This window comes from Lycium ferocissimum, chromosome 6 (assembly GCF_029784015.1).
Source record: "Lycium ferocissimum isolate CSIRO_LF1 chromosome 6, AGI_CSIRO_Lferr_CH_V1, whole genome shotgun sequence".
Classification (NCBI taxonomy): Eukaryota; Viridiplantae; Streptophyta; class Magnoliopsida; order Solanales; family Solanaceae; genus Lycium; species Lycium ferocissimum.
In genome coordinates, this window is record NC_081347.1 from 44,821,208 (window position 1) to 44,847,172 (window position 25,965).

General features: G+C 38.9%; 1 long non-coding RNA gene and 1 pseudogene across 1 annotated transcript; one reads left to right on the plus strand and one right to left on the minus strand.

Annotated features, from left to right (window-relative positions):
• The first annotated feature begins 10,023 nt into the window (after positions 1-10,023).
• Positions 10,024-12,170, plus strand: LOC132060778 (uncharacterized). The gene is made up of 3 exons (XR_009416021.1): positions 10,024-10,175; positions 10,415-10,466; positions 11,810-12,170. It is a non-coding gene; the product is annotated as an uncharacterized LOC132060778 (long non-coding RNA).
• Positions 12,171-12,632: 462 nt separating this feature from the next.
• Positions 12,633-18,025, minus strand: LOC132061317 (uncharacterized; annotated as a pseudogene).
• Between the last annotated feature and the right edge of the window lie 7,940 nt (positions 18,026-25,965).

Here is a 25,965-nt window from a genome sequence, read left to right on the forward strand (position 1 = left end):
CCGGTTACTATCGTGCGCCCAATGCGAAGTATGATGAGCTTCCGAAGTATGATGAGTGCCTAATATGATATGATATGTTACCGAAGTATGATGAGTTTCTGATATTATGATATGATGTGATGATGTGTGTCGGAGATGCAGGAGATATGAAAACTTCCGAAGTATGATGAGTTGTGGCGCCCAAGCGGGGAGGGCGACCACGTTCGTCCGCCGGTCCATTATGGACCGCGTAGGGTATGATATGATAATCGATGATGCGATGACATGTTGACTTGATAATGTGATGATCTGATAATATAATAAGTCTGTTCTGGTGACATGATAATCTGATGATACGATAATACGATGACTCTGCTTAATGTGTTAATCTGATAATCTGATGATTCTGTTTAATGTGATGATATGATAATGTAAGGATTCTGTTTACCGAGTCCCTCACTGGAGGGCCGGGACACGTTATAAGATATATATACATATATTCTGGAATATGATCAGTTGGTTTTAGAACCGGTGGTGGGGCAAACCCAATGGTGGGGCAAACCCAGTGGCGAGGCAAAATTTCGCACTGGTTTAGGCAAATCCCACATTGGTTTAGGCGAATCCCACATTGGTTTAGGCGAATCCCACATCGGTTAATGTCAGCTACTATGATATGCTCTGTTTTATATATACATGAGACAGTAATGTTTTTTTTCAAAAGAAAGCTAAGTGTTTTGAGCATTCTGATTATTATACTTGTCTTCTGTACCCTTATGCACTATTTGTATTACAGAGGCATGTACTTCGGTATTCTGACTATTATGTACATTTTCTGTACTCCTCATTTCGGTTGTGATCTTGTTTCCTGTATTCCGTGCTTTACATACTCAGTACATATTCCGTGCGACCCCACTTTCTTCGGGGACTGCGTTTCATGCGCGCGGTACACCCGGTGTGAGCTGAAGACATTAGCGAGAAGATGTTCCGGCGGGATTGGCGAGCTCCATTTTCTCTCTTCTGCGCCGAGTCGGCGTATATGTGTGTTATGGTATCTGATTATGTTAGAGACTTTGCAGACAGAGTCGTGTGTATAAGATGTCAGTTGTGAGCGGCTCTATAAGCCGTCGTATTATTATACATGATATTACAAATTTTGTACGGTCGCAAGTTTGTTTGATTTGAAAAGATATAAAGTATGTTCGTTTTTTTTGAAAATTTTTCATTATGCATTCATGATCTGGTTAAGGGCCCATTATGACTACGAGTATTATGATAGTTAGAGGGTTCGCTCGGCCCTAAGTAAGGGTCGGGTGCCCATCACACCCTATCGGATTAAGGGTGTGACAGAATGACTAACTCCCTTTGTCAAACTTGAGAGTGAATGGCCTTAAGGGATCTGTTCTAAACCTGTTAGTACATAATTTATTTATTTCAAAGAAGGCAGTCCCTAACCAAGTGAGGCTTAGGGTATTAAGGAGTCTAGTTGGAATACGTATTCAACAATAAGGTGGCAAGTCTAATAAACACATAGAACTAGGTCTGTTCTGGCTTGGTGTTGTTAATTTGATCTTGACAAGTCAAAATGTGGTCAATATGGTTTTCTAAAATTGTCTCACTTTTAGTTTAATTAGCCTAATGATAGTATGAGGAGGTTCATGTGTATGGATGGGCATGTTATAAACCACTTGACATGGGAAGTCTTTTTAAAGACACCTTGGAGAGAATGAGATTTGGAAGCAATCAAGTGAAACTTGATTGAAGTACTACTCTATCTCAAATAAAAGGTTGTAATGACAGGCCCTGCAAGTTCATGGGGTGAAACATGTCACATTGATATACTGATTCAACTCTTTCTCTCATTGTAACTAGGGCTTTGGTTTAAGAAGTAAATTTGTTTCCTTAAAAGGTATTTTTTAAATGATCTTGTTCCAATAAGGTTTGTCCTAATTCACTTATAATGTGTGATCTCCAAAACATGGGAAAAATGGTGTAGTAAGAGTCCTGGGCAGATTTGGCCTTAGTTAAAAATAGAGCTATGGGTTGATTCAAGTTCGTTCCTTGTTATTTATATCATGGCATGTGTCTTTAGATTGCAAAGAATGGTATTGAGTGCCCTCTGTTGATAGTTGAATGTTTGATTACACGTTTCTGATGCCTACTTGAGTTGTTTCCAACTGCCTAGCTTGGTCAAATGTTGTATTTGTTGATTGAGGTTACTTGCATCAAGTTTGGGATGCCTTGACTCATTTGAGACTGTATATTCATGCTATGCAACTATAATGCATGTTGGGAATCCTATTGGTTGTGTTAGAGTCTAGATTAGGACTTAGGTCATGTTTGGCACCATAGTGATAATTGAAAAAATGGATTAGGGGGTTAATAGAGTCAAAAGCTTAAGGTGAATTTGGAAAAAACTTGGAGTTGCTTGCAACCCAGTTCAGTACAGTCAACTTAAGTTAATGACTGATAATTCTAATTGGACCATAGGATTAAGGTGATACTTAGATGGATTAGAGTTGTTTTGACCCAGCCCAATATAGTTTAATCAGGATAAATAAATAAAAGAGTTGGAATTAGATTGGTTAAAATGGGCAGGTTAATTAATCACTAAAGTTTTAAAAATAGAGGTGTATACATGATATATACATGAGCCTTCATAAGACTTAACCCTTTATGTAAGTGATAGTTGAGTTTGTCATATGTATACCAGGTATACACAACTGATATACATGTCAAAGTGTATATTAGATGGTATATCATATGTATATAGGTGCATAGAAAGTTAAAATCAGATAGGATTCCCTTGGGGCTTAATCCTTGGAGTTTGTCAGCTTGAATATAGTGTCCAAACTACTAAATGGATATAGAAAGGCCCATTTCAGGCTCAGGTTAGCACAAATGGATAAGTTTGGGCCTGTCCTTCGGTCTCAGTAGGAGATTTTACTATGTATATGTGATTGGGGCTTGCCAGACCCACTTCCTGAATTTGTTGCGGCAATACTGCAATCTGGTATTGTATATGCTTTGTTGATATATGTATAGATACTTGTATTTAGTTCGTTCTTGTGAATGATAAGCACAATAAATAAATTCTAACCGGGTTCCTTTTTCCTCTCTTATCCTCTTCACCCTCTTTGGCCACTTGGGCCTGTGTCAAGCCAAACTGTTGGGCCAAGGCCCAACAGATCTTTCCTTCTTTCAAAGGCAGTTCGAGATGGAAAGGGAAGCTAATATATATATATATATGAACACGCATTGAAGGCCCCACCATGGGATAAAATGGATAACTAGGGGCTTGGAACGCCCCTAGCCTAACTCTTCTATTTCATTATTTATCTTTAAATGTTGTATTGTGGTTTGTGAACATTTGTAAAGAACTCACATTGTTATTGCAATCTTTTATGATTGGTACTAGTCATCTTAAGACAACGGTGCTTATGCCGTTTAGCAGACTTTAGGCCCCCCAAAATGGTTTTCAAAATCCCGGGTACGTACTTAAACAATTTTTTGCAAAAATAAATCGAGAAGTTACAAACTAATTTTTGAATACAAGTCTTTAGAATTTTAAGAAGATCAATGGCTTTGGATTACAAAATAATATGGAGTGCTTCTCTAAAAAATTTACAAACTAGTTTTCAAAATGAGAGGTCAAGTATATGAATTGACCGAATCGAAAGGAAAAATGATTTACGGCTGAAGCCCAACGTAAACAAAAAATGAAAATTTTGGGCCAAGCCCCAACTAAAATATTTTTTCATAAAACAAAAAATGCAGGTTTTGGCCCCAAGCCCAGCTCAAACCAAAACCAGTTTTGCTTACATATATATGGATCCGAGAAAAAAGCAAAAAAATCAAATCATTTTTATATACCGAACTTATTCAAATAAAATGGAACGCACTTGTAAATACGAGGACCTAGAATGGGATGTTTTGGAGTAGTATATGGTCTAACCAAGAATAACAATATGAGGGTTATGCATGGACATAAAAAGGATCTATATATATATATATATATATATATATATTTACAAATCCAAATGAGTTGGCACTTTTCAAAACAAAATATACTATCCTTATACATAAAAGGGAATTATTCTTATCCGGATATTATAAATCCAAACCTAAAGTACCCTTACATAAAGGGAATATATTCAATCCTTTTTTAAAAAAAATGATATGCCAAATGACAGTCTTTTATAAATACAGGAAAATAAACACAAACATAAACAGTTCATGCATAATTCACACATTGGAATTCGAAGGTCAACCGTATAGTATGGATCCTTAATACTAGGGTGCCTAACACCTTCCCTAGGGGATCACCAGAACCCTTACCTAGAACTTTGGATTACAAAGGCTTTTTCACTGCATTTGAATAAATCCTTTGGACCCGGTTTTCCTAGTTTACCCATAAATTAGGTGGAGACTCTTTTTCGAAAACAAAGTCCGAAAGAGCACCAACTTCCTCCTAGTAGCTTTCCGAGCGCTAACCCGCCCGCAAAATGCGAACTGTAACAATTACTACAGCTTTGATACGTTATTAACAATTGCACTTGAATTCAACAGGTGATACTTTTAAGAGTTCTGCTCCCAATAACCATGAACTGGGGCAAATGCTAAGGGATTCTCCCGAAAGTTCAAAGTTCAAGTTAGAAGATCGCCAGACACAAAGCATGCACAAGCCTCTGTTACAAATACAAAGGATTCCTGATGCTAAGGATCCAGTATAACGAATCATCAAGTCTTAAACGATAGCTAGAGATATTACCAGCTTTTCGAAACTTTGAGTACATTCACTATGTGAGCCGGACGGCTACGCTACGACTCTACTTTTTATTTTACTAAATATTTTTATCATTATCTATACTTTAACAACTTTACCTTGATCTTACAGAAATAGACATCAGGGTTTTGAAGACAACCAGATATATGAAACAACAAGCCCATCCGTAGCGGCACAAAGCGGACGACTATACTACAATCTATCTTACTCCCTATCTTTGACATTTGTTCATGCTGACCTATTCCCAATATCGTAGGAAATATTATATTTGTGCCATCCGCTCTTCAAGAGTTACACCAAACCGTCACTTCGTTCGAAGTTATTTTATTTGATTCATTCGAGACTCTCAGGACCGTCACCTCGTTTGAGGTGACGTATCATATTATATTATATTTGGGTCATCCACCCTTCATCCAGACAATAAACCATCACTTCGTTTGAAGTTGAAATATTTATTATATTTGATTTTTCCAGACTCTCCGGACCGTCACCTCGTTCGAGGTGATGTATCATATTATATTTGGGTCATCCGCTTTTCATCCAGACACAACAGACCATCACTTCGTTCGAAGTAGATATATTTATTACATTTGAATCATCCAGACATTTCGGATTGTCACCTCGTTCGAGGTGACGCGTCACATTTTATACTCATCCAGACTCGCCGGACCGTCACCTCATTCGATGTGACTTATTATTAAAATTGGGACAATGTTAGGTTGTCACCACATTGAAGTGACATATTATATTCATCCAGACTCGTGGGACCATGACCTCGTTCGAGGTGACTTATTATTATATTTGGGGCAATGTTCAGCTATCACCTCGTTCAAGTGACATATTATATTCATCCAGACTCGCCGGACTGTCACCTCGTTCGAGGTGACTTATTATTATATTTGGGACAATGTTGGGCTATCACCTTGTTCAATGTGACATATTTGATTCTTCCAGACTCTCCGAATTGTCACCTCATTCGAGGTGACATATCATATTTGGTATAATGTTAGGTCGTCACCTCGTTCAACGTGACATATTTATTATGTTCATCCAGACACGCTAGACCTTCACATCATTCCTAGTGACACATTATTTTGGATCGTCATCTCCTTCAGTGTGGCATATTAAACCAAGTTTACACAGTTTATATTTACATATATGTTACATTTGTTACTAACAAGTATATTTCAGATTTTCCAATACATCAGCATTTAATTTGGGTCGTCCGCCTTTAAAGAGACACGTTGGGCTGTCACCTCGTTCAAAGTGGTACAATACATCAAATTTGGATTGTCCGCCTTTAAAGAGACACGTTGGGCCGTCACCTCGTTCAAAGTGGTATACTACATTAGATTTGGGTCGTCCGCCTTTAAAGAGACACGTTGGGCCGCCACCTCATTCAAAGTGGCATACTATATCAGATTTGGGTCGTCCGCCTTTAAAGAGACACGTTGGGCCGTCACCTCGTTCAAAGTGGTATACTACATTAGATTTGGGTCGTCCGCCTTTAAAGAGACACGTTGGGACGCCACCTCATTCAAAGTGGCATACTACATCAGATTTGGGTCGTCCGCCTTTAAAGAGACACGTTGGGCCGTCACCTCGTTAGCGGCATACTGCATCAGTTGGGGTCGTCCGCCTTTAAAGAGACACGTTGGGCTATCACCTCGTTCAAAGTGACACATGTTAGCCAAGGTTTGCGCAATTTATTTACGTTTATATTACATTTTTTACTAACAATTTTAGTTTAGATTTTTATCATCCGCCTTTCAAAGAGGCACGTTGGGTCGTCACCTAGTTCAAAGTGACGCATTATATTGTTATCTCAGCTGTACATTAAATTGGATCGTCACCTCCGTCAGTATGGCATATTAAACTAGGTTTTTACAGCTTATATTTGCTCTTACATTGCACTTGCTACTAACCATTTTATCTCAGATTTTGTGGTACACAAAATCGAATTACATCAAAACACACAACGTGGAACTCTTTCTTAGTCAGCGAACTGGGACAAATTGCAAAAGAGGGGCTCAAACTCTTTGGACGAGAGTTGAGGATCTACCTTTTACCATATTCAAACTACACTTAAGAAGGCATGTAGGTTACTCGTCACTTGACCATTCTTCAAGTTTCGTATCCAGTATAATTTTCGGGTTTATATAGGAGCAGTTCACTCTCTTTTCAAATACAGGTGACAACACGCTTGAGACCTATGGAAATTATGTCCATGTAAGTTCTTATTCATGGGTGTGAAGCGCTCCACATTCATAAGTAGGAAGTTACAAGCCTCTTTTCCGTACTCGAAAATTTAGAGTCATCTTTCTCAGATCAAAGGTTACTTCCGCATAAGGAAATATCCTTCTCTACCGATCAAGAAGAACTACATACGGCTTGATTCCCAAAACCGAAGATATGTAGGCGAACTCAATACCAGAGCTAGGCCATAATCCAACTCCCTCCCCAATCCAGTTCCAGACTCCCTAGTCTGGTCATAGTTCCTCAAAATTTGCGCCAAATTTCAAAAGAGATGAATTGGTGGTCAGACAAAATCGGGTTTGTCAAAGTTCCTTGCCCAGGTTTGCCTTCGTCATCCCTGGACAACGAAGGGGCAGTTGTTGACACCCAATTTTGGCCCTCCATATTTTAAATTAATTAGTCGAGCTTCTTGAGTTTCAAACAGAGTTAAATACATGTTTATAAAAACCAAAATTATTTTGAACTAGTTTTGGTGTTATTTTACCATTTCATGTGGAAAAATATCATAATATATATTATATATATTACATATAATTTTAAGTATTAGTTATGTTCAGAATAAGTATTAATTTAGTACTTATTTTTAAATTGTCAAATCAAAGTCATTTATAGCTTAATTACTATAACTAGTCTGCATTTATGAAATAAGTATTTTACTTTGTTAAAGTTAAGAAGCTTGATTAATTAATTAATTGAATGGTTCGTCTCAATTCATTTCAAATCACGGTTAACTTGGTCATTTTTGTTAGTGAAGAGGCTAGAAGTTAAATTCAATCTTTAGCCATTCTTTAATCTTCAAAGACCAGCTCTTTCCTATCACTTGCAGGAACAGTCCCGCCCATAACACATATAACTGGCCCATTTTCTCTCTAAACACCCAACACCAATTTAGCCTTTCATTTTCCTCCAACACAAAAATAAAGAATCCGCGACTTAAGTAGTACAAAAAATAAAAAGTTGAACCAAACTAATGCAAAAAAAAAAAAAAAATTACATTAGTAGTATTCACGCACGAAATTCGTGTGTGAAAAGACCAAACTGCAAAAATAACAGTTTGGCCTTTCACGCACAAAATTTGTGCGTGAATGAGGCCTACATATTTTGTCAGATCTTTGTCTCTTCTTTGCTATCTTTCCTTGCACCATCTTCAACCATTCCCTTCATTTTCTTCTTCTTATTAATTACTTTTCCTCCTCTTTTTTATTTTATTTTTATTTTTTATGGTAGGAACAAATAAATGGGTCCTTTTTTTTTAAGTTGAGAATCAAAGAATATTGAGAACACACATATAGATTTTTGACGGTGCACCTTTTATTCTTTTTTTAATTTTTCTTTTTTGTTTTCTGTTATTATTGCTAGGATCTTGGTCTATCTCATCTTGTTTGATTTATCTTTCTACGGTTTCCTTGTGTATAGTTCATTTTGGAATAGGAACCAAAATGACTCGGTAAAAAATCAAGTGAACCAAAATATCCCAACAAAAAAAAAGTTATTTGGTGGCCAGTTATTGCTTTAAGTTGTGATGTTTTACTACGCTAAAGATTTTTTTTTTTTTTTGTATAGCGCGGTATTTTCTTGCGTTATAGCTAACTTAACGAAAAAAAAAAAATTGGGAAATTTTTTTTTTTTTAAAAAACTTAGTTTTTTCCATTTTTTCCCAACGATTAGTCGTGTGTCAAGACTTCGAAACGCATTAATATTTTATATAGAACACGATATTTTTGCGTACAATAATGTAGGCCAATATATCAAGGATACATCGACGTTCGGATAGTCATTTTTAGGGGTTGAAAAGGTGCCTGGCAAGTTTTGTAAGAAAAAACTTAGTGTTTTGTTCACTTTGTGCAGGCAAGTTTCTTAAGAAAAAACTTAGTGTTTTTTTCATCGACATAACGATTAGTCGTGTGTCAAGACTAAAACGTCAATATTTTATATAGAACACGATATTTTTTACTCGCGTACAATAATTTAGTCTATGTATCCTTGACGGTTGGCCTACATTATCAGATAAAAATATTAGGTTATATAAAATATTGACGTTTCGGAGCCTTGATACACGACTAATCGTCGGTTGGTCAAAGTATTGAAAACACTAAGTTTTTTCAAACAAAACTTACTTCGCACCTTTTCAACCCCTAAAATGATATCCGAACGTTTATGTATCTCATGTATTGGGCCTACATTATTGTACGAAAAAATATCAGTTCTATATAAAATATTAACGTTTCGGAGTCTACACACGACTAATCGTTATCAAAGTATAGAAAAAAACACTAAGTTTTTTCAAAAAAAAAAAAAGTTTACCAATTTTTTTTTCTTCAGTGCTAGCTATAACGCAGTAAAATACTGCGCTATACAAAAAAAAAAAAAAATCTTTAGCGTAGTAAAATACTGCGCTAAAGCAGTTAACGGCTCTGTCTCAGTAACTTTTTTTTTGTTGGGATATTTTGGTTCACTTGATTTTTTACTGAGTCATTTTGGTTCCGGACCCCAAAATGAACTATACTGTGGAACAGAGAAAGATAAATCAAACAAAAGATTAGATAGACCAAGATCACAGCGAGATAATAACAGGAAAACAAAAGAAAAATTAAAAAAGAATAAAAAGGTGCACCGTCAAAAAATCTATATTGGTCTCAATATTCTCAACTTAAAAAAAGGATAACATTTATTTGTTCACCATAAAAATAAAAATAAAAATAAAAAAAAAAAGAGGAGGAAAAGTAATTAATAAGAAGAAGAAAATGAAGGGAATGGTTGAAGATGGTGCAGGAAAGATAGCAAAGAAGAGACAAAGATTTGATAAAATATGTAGGCCTCACACAAATTTTGTGCGTGAAAGGCCAAATAGCTATTCTTTGATTTAATCGCTTCCACGCACGAATTCCCTCGCGCGCGAATACTACTAATGTAATTTTTTTTTTTTTTTCGTATTTGGCTCAACTTTTATTTTTGTCTTCTTAAAGTCATGATTCCAAAAATAAACGAACCCCAATTGCAACAAAGACTCTGAGCCGCCCCAACCCTTTCAACGTTAATTTTCCAGTTCGGGCTGAGATTTCACAGTGTTTTTATTATCTTCAGTCTTTGCTACACCATTTCGGGCAACTCATTAATGGGAGTTCGTCTCATTCTCCCTCTGCAGCTATGTCTAACGGTAAAGTGTTTTTCACCAGGGATTTTCCACTTTTCTTTTCGAATTGTTTTCATTTCCAGTACACGATTCAAAATTTGAATCTGGATTTCAAATAAATGAGTTCAAGTCCGATTTCTAGGGGTCCCACATCGTTAAAAAATGTTCAAACCCTAGAAATTGAATCTTTCCAGACCAACGGTTTTGACACCCCAAAAATCTAACTTTTTTTTTTTTCTCACTATTGGTTTTTTCTTCACTAGCTCAAAGTGAAGTGTTCAAATCGTTGGCGAAAGGATCGCTGCTCCGCAACAGGTAATCTTCTCGTCATTTCCGCATTTTTTATAATTTTATTTCTGTGCATATTATGATTTTGTATTAGTTTAGGGGATTAGCTGCTTTATTGTAAGTAAACTAGGTAGTTGTAGTAGTTCTTCCTCTTTATCTTAGTAAACTTTATTATGTCTTAGTTCTATGCATTTTCAGTTTAAGTATGGATTAGTTTAGTTAAAATGTTGTTTGAGATTGGATAAAGTAATTTTTGGTTTTGTTACTATGTGAAATCCTTTCTCTACTCTTCGTTTTTCACAAGTTCATTGCTGTTAAAATTAATCTCCATTTAGTAAATTGCATTGTTTTGTGTTTTATTTGCTTTTCTTTCTTCATATGGTTCTGTGTGTATAAATGTACATGTTTAGTTCAATACACCTATGTTGAGCTTATTTCCAATTCTAAACTTGAAATGTTGGTTGTAGTATTAGTGTTGAAACATTTCCCTTAAATGGTCAGCTAAGGAGTATGTTAGTATGAGTTAAGTTTAAGATATGAATGATCTTCTTACACAGAAAGCATATATATAAATATATAAAGTTCAACCTGTCTCTGTCTTAGTTTGCTAGTTCATTGCAGAAACATCATTTGATAAATAAAGAAGAGTTGTTTTACTTATGCTAAGTGTATTAGGATTTGTGAAACCAATTTGTTTGGTGTTTTACTTGCTAAATGTGTTTAAGATTTTCATGTGTCCAGTTAGTTTATCCTCTTAAGAGAGGTTAATTTGGGATTATTAACATGACTCGAGTTGAAGTACTTTGTCTTCGGAGGTTTATGGTTGTCGGGTTTGTCTCTGGCATATGAGTGGTCCTAGTTTGAGGTTCACCTATTTTGCCTTAACCATCTTGTTCTTAAATATTAGCAGCCCGATAATGGTGTGTGATTTGGTTATTAATAGCAGCCATGTTTTCAAGTTCATATAAATATTATTATGCTATTAGCCCCTCCCTGCCATTTCATTCTTCTAAAGTCCCGATCCTCTGTGAGAGATGTAACATGTTTCAATTTGTGTTTTGACCAGCTTTGTTCAGATAAACGCCTTATGTAGGATTAGTTTGGTTAAGCCTCAAATGAGTTGGCTCTGTCTAATTTAGAATGTAATTGGTCTTGGTAAAATCTAGTGAATATTAGCTCATTTGTTATCTTATTGTCTTTTAATTTCGGTGTGCAATTTGAGAACCTCCTCATTTGTTGAAATCTGCTCAAATATACGTTGCAGTACCTGAAAGTGAAGTATATGTATTTGATATAGTTGAACTCGATTAAATGCTAAGATCTCTTTGTTCATTGCTAATTCTTATTCTCCCTTTCTTTTATGCATGAAGTTTCCCGAACGAGTCCAATGGACTATATTTCCTCTAGCATTAGGTGTTGGGCTAGGGCCCGACATAACTCTCTCTCGAGTCAGCCCATTGGCAAGAACCAGCAGCCCTATAACATCAACTCAGCAGCAGATCGAAGCAACATGATTTGGACAAAGAATCCACTTAGCTAAAATTCTTCCTTCACTTTATTTCATTTCATTATGTTAATTGTGTTGTAAAAAATGACTAACACTGTACTTTGTTTTACTTTTCTTAACCCAATTGAATCCCCAGGCAGGAATGTGTGAACATAGTCGCCAAAACGATTAAGTGATGTCTTATTACAATTTTGTCGTTTTAAACAGTCACAAAAGTGTTTATAAACAAAGCAATTTTTCTGGAAATAGTGCTGAACGCTAAAAGGAGGATACATTTTGAGTTATGTGATTACAAAATTTGGGCTTAAGTATTACGATCCAACCCGCCATGACTGGCACCCACACTAACTCCTAGTGGGCGAACCAACACATAAGTCATCTATTCGTTCAAGTCCATTTTTATATTAGCAAAATCCATCAGTTATTACTCATTCAAGCGCAAAATAATCAGAATACATCATACCATAAAAATAATGAAGCGAATGCAGAAATTCTAACTATTACAAACCCAAAATTCGAAGGTCATCGTACAAGGATTCTAATATAAAATATGTCTATGGAATGAAAACTGTCTAACAAATAACCACAATGTCTGGAGTAGGAAGTAGACATCATAAAAGAAAGATCTTCGGGCGGCCTGACATGGATAGAAGCTTACCCTAGATCTGTTAGCAACGGCTTCAACGCTAGATATGAGGACGAGTAGCAGTCTCTGTATCACAATCTGCACTCAAAAGAATGCAACAAGGTAGTATCAGTACAAAAACTATGTACCGGTAGATATCATAGGCCGATTAAGATTAATATCATGCATATCATAAAACCAATGGAATAAACAAGCCGGACCAACAATATGAAGTCAATAACCCACAACAAGTCAACTAAGGAAAATCACTAATCAAGTCACCCAAAGATATCAAGAATCAAATCAGCGGGAACAACAAACGAGAACAAGACTATCAACAATAACCATATACTCTCTGTACACACATGCTAACTGATGTCATTGTTCAGTAGTCATGACCTGCAGGGGACCTATGGTGTCCATGTATCACTCGTTCCGGATACTCATCGGACCCGAGCCATAAATTCTCTGCTTCGGAAAGAACTTCGGACTCGGTCCACATCAATGTCTCACTCGTTTTCGGAACCAACCTAGGACCACGAGCCCATAATCTAGGTCACATTTGTGCCTTTTCACATATATATACCTTAGTATTTCTTATCCTCTTGTTATCAATGCTCAACCATTATTTTGTATCACAATTTCACTGAGAAGATCATATTAACTTCCCATCACAAAAACATTAAACGTTAGGTTTTAACATAATGAATAGTGGCACGAAGCCCACACAATCACTCAATCGATTTCATATAGGAGTTCAACCACACATACACATTATGTTTGAAGACTAGACATGCTTTCTCCTATTGAATTCACAACACATACAATCAACTAATCAAAGTCTAACTCAAGTAGACCGTAACCTACCTCAAACGTGGAGCTGGAACAACGCGAATCACTCCGCTATAACTTTTCCCTTACGTAAAGCTTCGGAACGCTCACAGTCTAGAAATTAGAATGTTTAATGAATTACAAATACTCTAGTCACAAAATCAATGCAAGACACCCTTCCCTTTAGCCCCATTTCAATAGGTGAATAATTTCTAGGTGTAAAAAACCTAACAATGACCTTAGTAACCACTAATCATCAATTTACTAAGGATACTTAATCAAAACATCAATTACAAGCAGTTTTCATGGTCAAGCTACCATTTTTATAAAACTCTAAGTCTCATTTCACTTAGTTCATGGCTCTAAAGGTTCAATTCATGATTAAGAGGAGTTAACCCAAGCCATTAGATGATATATAAGTGATAACAATCATAACCCAACAAGTATAGAAGGTTTATTAGGTTCTAGGGTTACTATTACTAATTCACCATTAAATACCCATAAAAGGGGATGATAATCATGGAGATGATACGTAAAGATTGAAAGGGATGGATGAGACTTACCTCTCAAGAATATTCTTGCCCTAGCTTGGAAATTCGCCCTAGGTGCTTATGGGGAATTGTGTTAGAGTTTTATGAATAAAGAATTCGGAACTAAGTGTTTAAAAGCCGCAATTCTGTCCCCGTCGACCGCTGTAGTGGTAAAACCACCGGTGCAGCGGTCTCGCTATAGGCCAAGTGCTCGCTATAGCGGACCAAAGAGAAACCGACCTCCGCTATGGCGAGCCATATCCCGCTATGGCAACATCACCATAGCGGGCCATTGCCCGCCACAGAGGAAAAACGAACAAGGATTGACCGCTGGCGGCGAGGGACTCACCGCTATAGCGGTGCCGCCGTAGCGTTACCCACCCCGCCGCAGCGGTGCCATTTGGGCAATAAGCTGGCAATTTTTTCTAGTTTTTCACTCTATCACCCAACATTTTATCCGAGGCCTCACAAACACAAACAAAACTTGCACATACACATGAAAACATCACACGAATCCACCTGTGGCCTCGGAATTCCCAGCAGAGTTCTAATTCCCCACGTCACCCCCTGATGGACTCAACACATTCAAACAACAATCACAAACATGTCAAGTTTTCAATTCTTAGACTTATACAATCGAGTTTCTATTAGCTCGTTCTACCCTTGGGAAGGTTCTTTTTGGTTGGGTGATCCTACATGTTCCATAACGACCGAAAGGGTCATTACACCAGATACCAATTAAAACACCGTTCGTCCCCAAAAACGGACAAGGATGAGGAATCTAGGGAAATTTACCTGACTCGGCGAAAAGCTGAGGATACTTGCTATGCATATCAGATTCTGTTTCCTAAGTAGCTTCCTCGATCGGACGATTCTTCCATTGAACTTTCACGGAGGCTATTTCCTTGGACCTCAACCTGCGAATATCCCTATCTAAGATAGCAATAGGCTCTTCCTCATATGTCAAATTCTAGTCTAACAAAACTAAATCCTAACGGATTATGTACGAACCATCGCCGTGGTACCTCTTCAACATCGAAACGTGGAATACCGGATGAACGCCTGATAGACCCGGAGGTAAAGCCAACTTGTAAGCCACCTCCCCCACACGCTTGAGGATCTCAAACGGCCCAATGTACCTCGGGCTAAGCTTGCCCTTCTTCCCAAACCTCATCACACCCTTCATGGGTGAGACTTTTAACAACACTTGCTCTTCCTCTCCAAACTCAAGATCTCGGATTTTACGGTCCGCATATTCATACGTCTGCTACGTCTGCCGCCGCAGGCTTAGTCAATCACCTTCACCTTCACTAAGGACTCCTTCAGAAGATCAGTACCCCAAGGTCTCACCTCAAACACATCAAACCACCCAATAGGAGACCTACACCTCCTCCCATACAACGCCTCAAATGGAGCCATATTAATACTCGAGTGGTAGCTATTATTATATGCAAATTCGGCCAAAGGCAAGAACTGATCCCAATGCCCACCAAAGTCTATTACACAAGCACGAAGCCTATCTTCAAGAACCTAAATAGTCCGCTCAGACTGCCCGTCAGTCTGTGGGTGGAATGCTGTACTAAGGTCCAACTTTGTACCCAACTCCTCATGCAAATGCTCCCAAAATTTGGACATAAACGTTGTGCCCCTGTTGGACACAATGGAGATAGGAACCCCATGAAGCCTAACCACCTCACAAACGTAGATTTTAGCCAATTTCTCCGCATCATAAGTTATCTTCACCGGAATAAAGTGGGAAGACTTAGTCAACCGGTCAACAATAACCCAGATAGAGTCAAACTTCCCCAACATCTTCAGAAGACCAACTACAAAGTCCATGGCTATTTTTTTCCACTTCCACTCAGGAATGGGCATTCTCTGAAGTGTACTCCCAGGTTTCTGATGTTCATACTTCACCTGTTGGCAGTTCAGACACTGAGCAACAAACTCCACTATATCACGCTTCATCCTAGTCCACCGCAAGTCTTTTCTCCAAAATCGCGATACATCTTGGTAGCGCCAGGATGAATAGAATATCTCGAACTATGAGCCTTTATCAGAATAGTCTTGATCAAATTGTCCACACGTGGCACGCAAACTCGCCCTTTAATCCGCAGCACCCCCTCTTCGTCAATCACGGCCTCTTTGGCCTCACCACGCAACACTTTGTCATATATTTTGCACAACTTAGTGTCCTCAAACTGCTTAGCCTTAATCTGCTCCAGAAATAATGAGCCTCAATACAAGCCAACACCCTGCTTGTGTTAGAAATATCCAGCCTCATAAAACTGTTAGCTAGACCCTGAAACTCTCTAGCCAACGGACGCTCCGAGGAAATCAAACGAGCCAGACTTCCCATATTAGCCAACTTCCTGGTCAACGCGTCAGCCACTACATTTGCTTTACTAGGATGATACAGAATGGTGATGTCATAATCTTTCAGCAGCTCCATCCATCTCCGCTGTCTAGAGTTCAGATCCCTCTGAGTGAACACATGCTACAAGCTACGATGGTTAGTGTACACCTCACAGTGGACACCATACAAGTAGTGCCTCCAGATTTTCAATGCAAACACCACCGCTGCCAACTCTAAATTATGAGTAGGATAGTTCTTCTCATGCACTTTCAACTACGGAGAAGCATAGGCAATCACCTTCTTTTCCTGCGTCAAAACAGCACCCAAACTAGAACGTGAAACATCATAATAAACAACAAAATCCTTGCCCTCCACGGGCAATGCTAGAATAGGCGCTGTAGTCAACAATGTCTTGAGCTTTTGGAAGCTCTCCTCACACTCGTCAGACCACTGAAATGGTACCTCTTTCTGAGTCAAGCGATTCAAATGAGAAGCAATGGAGGCAAACCCTTTCACAAACCGATGATAGTAGCTATCCAGACCCACGAAACTATGGAACTCGATCACTAATGTGGGCTTAGCCCATTCCCTGACTGCCTGAATTTTCTGAGGATCCACCATAATATCCTCCTTCGAAATTACATGCCCTAAGAAGGACACAGAAGACAACCAAAATTCACACTTGGAGAATTTAACATACAACTCTTTCTCCCGCTATACCCCAAGAGCAATCCTCAAATGTTTCTCATGCTCCTCCTTACTTCTAGAGTACACCAGGATATCATCAATTAACACTATTACGAAAAAGTCTAAAAAGGGCTTAAATACACTGTTCATCAAATCCATGAACGCAGTTGGGGTATTTGTAAGCCCGAAAGACATAACCAAGAACTCATAGTGCCCATACCTGGTCCTGAAAGCTGTCTTAGGAACATCCTCTGCCCAAATCTTCAACTGGTGATACCCTGACCTTAAGTCAATTTTAGAGAACACAGAAGCTCCCTGTAACTGATCAAACAAGTCATCAATACGGGGGATGGGATACTTGTTTCTAATCATCACCTTATTCAGCTGATGGTAATCAATACACATACGCATAGACCCATCCTTCTTCTTAACAAACAACACAGTAGCACCCTACGGGGAGGCACTCGGGCGAATAAACTTCTTACTCAGAAGATCTTGCAACTATTCTTTCAATTCCCTGAGTTCTGTTGGCGCCATCCTATAAGGTGGAATAGAGATAGAACGAGTCCCTCGGTCTAAATCAATCCGAAAATCAATGTCAAGGTCAGGCGACATACCTGGCAAGTCCGCGAGAAACACATCCGCAAACTCTCGTACCACTGGAACCGAATCAATAGATGGAGTATCTGCACTAGTGTCACGGATATGTGCCAAATAAGCTAGACAACCCTTCTCCACTAGCTTCCTAGCATGAACGAAGGATATGACTTTCTTAGGGAGGGGACTAAGGTTATCCTTCCACTCAAGTCTAGGTGCCCCGGGCATAGCTAAGGTAACAGTCTTAGAGTAACAATCAAGGATAGCATAATGCGGGGACAACCAACTCATGCCCAAAATGACATCGAAATCTACCATATCTAGGATCATCAAATCTGCCCAAGTACTATATCCCATAAAAGTAATCGCGCAAGAAGGGTAGACTCTATCTACCACCACCGAATCCCCAACCGGAGTAGATACATAAATAGGGACATCAAGAGTATCACACATTCTATCCAAAACCACAACAAATATGAAGACACATATGAAAAAAGTAGAACTCGGATCAAATAAAATAGAAGTCATCCAAATATAAATCGAGATAAGTACCGTGATGACAAGATCGGAGGCCTCGCCCCCGGTCTCACCCGAAAAGCGTACAAATGACCATGCCCTCCTCGTAGCTCCATGAACCATCGCGATTACCCCATCCAAGCCCGAGCCCCGCCCTCGCCGGCCGGCCGTCCGCCTCTCGCCTTCCCGAAGGACCGCGACGGTCAGGCTGGGCGCCACCCCTACCCGCGGTGTGGCCACCCCGCCCTACCGGTGCGCGATCCCTACCTCCTCCATCTAGTGCAAATGGGGCTCGGGGAGCTTGATACTGGGTCCCCTTTCCACCCTGTTTGAGTCTGGGGCAATACCTCTTAAAATGCCCTATCTCACCACACTCGTAACATGCACGGTCTAGCGTAGGTCTTCGAACACAAGTTGATGAAGCAGTATAACCTCCATGCTGACCGAAGCCCGACGATTTGCCCCCGATGGCCCCCGCCAGACACTTGCATCGCGGACTGAACTGGACGCCCTGAATATACCTACGAACTCTGACCCCTCGAGAATGAGTTGCTGAAATTCCCATCCCTTCGGGCTTTCTTCTCTAACTGCTTTGCATGACTCTCCTGTCTAATCCCCTCAACAACACGGACGTGCTTCACTACCTCCTGGAATGAAGCCTCAGTGGCTACAAGTTGAAGAGCTAATAGCTGAAGTCCAGTGTTCAGCCCCTTCACGAAACGCCTGATCCTCTCCCCCTCAATAGGCAACAACTAAAGAGCATAACGGGACAAGGAATGGAAACGGGACTCGTACACATCAGCAGACGAGTTCCCCTGATCAATATTAGCAAACTCATCCTTCCTTCGGTCCCTCAGAGTACGCGAGACATACTTATCCAAGAACACTGAATAGAACTAAACTCAAGTCAACGGAGGTGACCCAACTGGCCTGCACTCCACATATGCCCTCCACCATAGCTTGGAATCACCCAAGAACTGGAAGGTCAAAAACTCTACACCATACTTGTCCACAGCCCTCATCTTATGGAGCCTCTCGTGACAGTCTATGATGAACTCGTACGCATCCTCTGACTCAGTACCATAGAAAACTGGAGGCTTCATTTTAGTGAACCTCCAAAACAAATCATGCTCCTCACCAGTCATTACCGGCCCTGCAACTGGCCTCAGAAAGGCCTCAAAACCCGAAACTTCATCCAAGCGAGGTGCCACAGCGGTGACGACGAACCCCCGGAGCCCGAACCTATCCGACCGGGGCTACTATCACCGCACCCCTACCGCCGGAACGGCCGGTATAGCCCGGCCCGTGCTAACCCGTGCAACCAATTCAGCACCCGTGCCATAAAGATCCGGTACAACCGGAGCGCGCTGTAACCCCCGGCGAACGGCATCGCCGCCGGCTAGCCGGTGTGGCTGCATCTCCCGCGGCCTCATTAGGAGCCACTGAAGGCACGAGATTAACTATTGGGACCCCGCCCCTCAACCAGCTCCTCTGCCTCCACCTCTGCCTCTGGCTGCTGCCGCGAGTGTTCTCGCCATCTGCGAGAGATTGAAGGATAGTCAGATACCAACTTGAATCATCCAGATACCAATTGAAATCAAGTAGCACAAAAGAAATAAAGAAAAAGGGAATTTTCCTAGTGTCCGGTAGCCTCTCGAAGATAAGTACAGATGTCTCCGTACCGATCCACAAGACTCTACTAGACATGTCCTTGTACGACGAGATCGATGAACCTAAAGCTCTGATACCAACTCTGTCACGACCCAACCCGCCATGATTGGCACCCACACTAACTCCTAGTGGGCGAACCAACACATAAGTCATCTATTCATTCAAGTCCATTTTTATATTAGAAAAATCCATCAGTTATTACTCATTTGAGCACAAAATAATCAGAATAAATCATACCATAAAAATAATGAAGTGAATGCGGAAGCTCTAACTATTACAAACCTCAAAATCCGAAAGTCACCGTACAAGGACTCTAATCTAAAACATGTCTAAGGAATGAAAGCTGTCTAACAAATAACAATAATGTCTGGAGTAGGAAATAGACATCATAAAAGGAAGATCTTCGGGCGGCCTGGCATGGATAGAAGCTCACCCTAGATCTGTCAGCAATGGCCTCAACGCTAGATATGAGGACGGGTAGCAGTCTCTATATCACAATCTGCACTCAAAAGAATGCAACAAGGTAGTATCAGTACAAACACTATGTACCGGTAGATATCATAAGCCGATTAAGATTAATATCATGCATACATCATAAAACCAATGGAATAAACAAGCCAGCCAACAACATGAAGTCAATAACCCACAACAAGTCAACCAAGGAAAATCACTAATCAAGTCACCCAAAGATATCAAGAATCAAATCAGCGGGAACAACAAACGGGAACAAGACTATCAACAATAACCAACCATATACTCACTCGTACACACATGCTAACCGATGTCATTGCTCGCAGTCATGACTGCGCAGGGAACCTATGGTGTCCATGTATCACTCATTCCGGATACTCATCGGACCCGAGCCATAAATTCTCTGCTTCGGAAAGAACTTTGGACTCGGTCCACATCAATGTCTCACTCGTTTTCGGAACCAACCTCAGACCACGAGCCCATAATCTAGGTCACATTTGTGCCTTTTCATGTATATATACCTTAGTATTTCTTATCCTCTTGTTATCAATGATCAACCATCCTTTTGTATCACAATTTCACTGAGAAGATCATATTAACTTCCCATTACAACAACATCAAACAGTAGGTTTTAACACAATAAATAGTGGCACGAAGCTCACACAACTCAATCATTTCATATAGGAGTTCAACCATACACACACATCATGTTTGAAGACTAGACATGCTTTCTCCTATTGAATTCACAACACGTACAATCAACAAATCAAAGTCTAACTCAAATAGACCGTAACCTACCTCAAACGTAGAGCTGGAACAACGCAAATCACTCCGCTACAACTTTTCCCTTACGTAAAGCTTCGGAACGCTCACAGTCTAGAAATTAGAATGTTTAATGAATTACAAATACTCTAGTCACAAAATCAATGCAAGACACCCTTCCCTTTAGCCCCATTTCAATAGGTGAATAATTTCTAGGTATAAACAACCTAACAATGACCTTAGTAACCACTAATCATCAATTTACTAAGGATACTTAATCAAAACATCAATTACAAGCAGTTTCCATAGTCAAGCTACCATTTTTATAAAACCCTAAGTCTCATTTCACTTAGTTCATGGCTCTAAATGTTCAATTCATGATTAAAAGGAGTTAACCCAAGCCGTTAGATGATGAATAAGTGATAACAATCATAACCCATCAAGTATAGAAGGTTTATTAGGTTCTAGGTTTACTATTACTAATTCACCATTGAAGACCCATAAAGGGGGATGATAATCATAGAGATGATACGTAAAGATTGAAAGGGATGGATGAGACTTACCTCTCAAGAATATTCTTGCCCTAGCTTGAAAATTCGCCCTAGGTGCTTGTGGGGAATTGTGTTGGAGTTTTATGAATAAAGAATTCGAAATTAAGTGTTTAAAATCTGCAATTCTTTCCCCGTCGACCGCTGCGGCGGTCAAACCACCGCTACAGCGGTCTCGCTATAGCGGCCAAATGCCCGCTATAGCGGACCAAAGAGAAACAAGCCTTCGCTATGGCGATCCATATCCCGTTGTAGCGGGCCATTGCCCGTCGCAGCGGACACACAAACAAGGATTAATCACTGGCGGCGAGGGACTCACCGCTATAGCGGTGCCGCTGTAGCAGTACCCACCCCGCCGCAGCGGTGCCATTTGGGCAGTAAGCTCGCAATTTTTCCTAATTTTTCACTCTATCACCCAACATTTTATCCGAGGCCTCACAAACACAAACAAAACAAGCACATATGCATGAAAACATCATACGAATCCACCCGTGGCCTCGGAATTTCCAACGGAGTTGTAATTCCCCACATCACCCCCCGATGGACTCAACACAATCAAACAACAATCACAAATAAGTCAAGTTTTCAGTTCTTAGACTTATACAACCGAGTTTCTATTAGCTCGTTCTACCCTTGGGAAGGTTCTATTTGGTGGGGTGATCCTACATGTTCCATAACGACCGGAAGGGTCGTTACATTAAGTTCACGGAGTGTGTTCAGAATTAAAATGGGAGATACTCCCTTTTTTCATGAGAAATAACGTGATTTAAATGGGGCATCAAAGTCCAAATACTTTCTCCAAAGTTCTACAAAATTGCAAAAAATTAGTAAAGTTCTAAAACGATTTGCAAATATCTTAAGAGGTTTTCTCTTTGGTTATAAACAAGGAAATCCGTTAACGGAATGAGAAGTTGAGTTATATCTATATTTTAAAGTAATAAACCGTACACATTTTGAAGGGATTTATTCCTTCATAATTAGCCAAATTATAGACTTAATTCATTAATTGAATTAAAGATATGATTGAAACGCTAAATATGATTTGCAAAAGTACAACATCCCTAAAGCTTGTTTTCCAAATAAAATACACTTCCTTTTCTAATTAATTAGCCATGAATAAGCTTCTTTCAAAACTTTGAACATATACTCCCTTAAACACATTTTACAAACAAGTTATACAATTTTTAGCCATAAAATGTTAGATTCGTAGGTAAACCGCATTGGGCGGATCATTGATATAGAGATGCTTAACGCCTTCCTCGGGGGATCACCGTAAACCCTTACGCGTTCTCTGAATTTTTTAAAAAGGTTTTCAAAAATTAACCTTTAAATTGATTTTCTAATTCTCATTCAATAAATTAGGAGGCAACTCTGTTTGTTCACAACAAAGAGCCAAAGTTATGAGAACCTTTTATGTGCGAGCGCAAAAGCGGACCGTAACATTGACTACTTTGATACTTATGCCCTAGTGGCTTGAATAGCCACGATAAGTGTGCTTATTGCACTAACCTCCCTTTATAATCTAGTAATTCATCAAATGACGTCAAAACTGCGTTTTTGAATGGTGAATTGGAAGAGGAAGTCTATATGAGACAACCTGAGGGGTATGTAGTGAAAGGACAAGAGAAGAAAGTATGCAAACATGTAAAATCATTGTATTGGTTAAAACAAGCCCCTAAGCAATGACATCAAAAATTTGATAAAGTAATTTTATCTAGGGGCTTTAAAATCAATGGATCAAACAAGTCTGTTTACTCAAAATTTGAAAAAGAAAAAGGAGTTTTCATTTTCTTGTATGTAGACGATATGTCGATCTTTGAGACCGACATAGAACAGGTCGAGACCACCAAAATATTTCTATCTGCTCCATTCTCCATGAAAGATTTGGGAAAAGCAGATGTCATTCTCGATATAAAAATTATTAGGAATAGTGGCGGGTTTTTCCTTAACACAATCTCATTATATTGAGAAAGTGTTAAAGAAATTTAATCATTTTGAATGTAATCCCGTTTCTACACCGTATGATCCATGTTTTAAATTGGAAAGAAATGGCAGAAGGTCAATTGCTCAACTTGAGTATGCTAAGTTGATCGGGTGTTTGATGTACGCTACGACTAGTACGAGACCCGATATTGCGTATACAAAGGGGTAAGTTGAGTAGATAGATACGCAACGGGTAAGTTGAGTAGATATACTTGCAATCCGAATGAGCATCATTGGCATACTATAAGAAGAGTACTAAAGTATCTCAAGAAAACACTAGATCATGGCATCTATTACAGTGGTGATCCCGCTATACTAGAAGGGTATTCGGATGCAAGTTGGATCATTGATCAAGAGGATTATTCCTCAACAAATGGATGGGTATACCTGTTTGGTGGGGGGTGTGATATCTTGGGGATCTAAGAAGCAAACGTGTCTTACAAATTCAACTATGGCTGCAGAATTTGTAGCCTTGTCATCCGCTTCTAAGGAAGGGGAATGGTTGAGAAATTTGCTTTTTGATATTCCATTATGGCCTAAGACCATGCCACCGATTTCTATCCATTGTGATAGAGAGGCCACCTTACCCCGAGGGTACAGTCATATATATTACGGAAAGTCTAGACATATTGACCTTAGACACAGTTATATAAATCAATTAATTAAAGATAGAGTGATCACAGTTGACTAATAATCTTATTGACCCATTAACTAAGGGATTAGCAAGGGGCTTGGTGTTGAGAACATGAAGGGGATGGGGTTAAAACCCATTAAGAAAGACCATTAATGGTGAAACCTCGACGCTTGATACAACGTCCAGTCTCGAGTTCAATGAGTGACAACATTCTTTAATGCTTGATAGCGCTTGGTATTACCGTCCGAAAGTAAGTGTTCTGTCATGCAATTTGATAAAAGGAGGTTGAGTTTATAAATTCTTAATAGACCTATTGGTGGATGCTCTTACAAGAGCACATTAATAAGGGTCTACCTATGTGGATGCGAAGTGGGCCGCTTCAAGAAGTTTGGGTTTGGTTTCTATGCATTTGCGAGGATTGGAACGCAAAGCCTTATGGTGTTGGTTATAAAAGAATAATGTAATAGAATTCATGTTAAAGATACATCCTATTTTACAATATGGTGGTCGGTTCAAAAGACTTGTCTAACCTGACTATTCCATTTAATAGAAATTATATTCTGCTAATATAAAGTTCAATCGCTAGTTACTTTATTTATGCATGGATTCACTTGTCTCTTAAATTCTAAAGGAAGTGTCGGGTTGTTATTTTCACTTGAAAATGGTGGGTGATTGTTGGAGTTTTCAAGAGAAAATAAGAGAAATAGGGAAAAAGAAAAATACTTTTCTTTTTGCATAAAGAAAAAGTACTTTTCTTTATGAAAGAGTACATGTCTTCCTGAAATAGTCCATCTCTTCCCCAAAGGTTGCGTCATTTTAGGTTCAAAGGTTAAAACATCTTCTATAAATAGAGGAACATCCTGAAAATATTTCATTCCTAAGAAATATTTCAAGTACCAACATTTTTTCTTAAGAAAAACTACGTAAATTTAGTGACTACAGCATTAATTCTTGTGTATTCAGAGACTTGTTTCATTATTTCTTGGTTTTGCTTCATTCTATCCCGGGAAAATATTTGTAGGGGACAAATAATTCTTTTTAGAAAATGATCCAAGTAAGATATACGACTTGAAGCATATCCAGACTTTTCACCACAAAAACACAATCGCTAACACCACGTGGTAACTAGTGCATCACATCTCTTTGGTTGAGATCATCCTGGGGATGAAAGCTACCAAATAGTTAAATACAAGGGACAATTAGAACCAAAGATAATTTAAGTACTTATAAATAAAAGGTGTCAAATTCTGGAATCTCGAAATATTATGCATTTAATTTATTTTCTCTTCGAGTGCTTTTTAGCTTTTGTTAGGAATACTTTGTAATACGACAAAGCTTCAGAGGACCCACAAAATCATCAATTAAAGTAGGACCCACAAGATTTTCATTTAAAAGAAACAAAAATTAGAGAGAAAAAGCAAAGATCCTTGACTCTTGGCTTTCTTTCGTACGAACAAGCACTTTACGTTTCAAACATTTTTTTTTTTTTTTTGGCTATAACTGATTTATTACTATTATGCTAAGAATTCAATTGAAAAGATGTGAAGCAACTTCGTACTTCTTATGCTTGGGAAATTTTGATTCTACGAAAAAGCAACTCGAATGATTTTGCTTGAGTACTATTTTAGTCCAAATTTTATGTACCAACCGTATATGTTAATCCTTCTGTATCAATTTACGTGACACTTTTTTTTAGTCAATCTAAAAAATAATGACATATTTTTATATTTAGTAACATTTCACTTTAAATTTTTCTTTTTACCCTTGATGAGATGATTTGTAGCCACACAATTTTTTATGATTTGTTT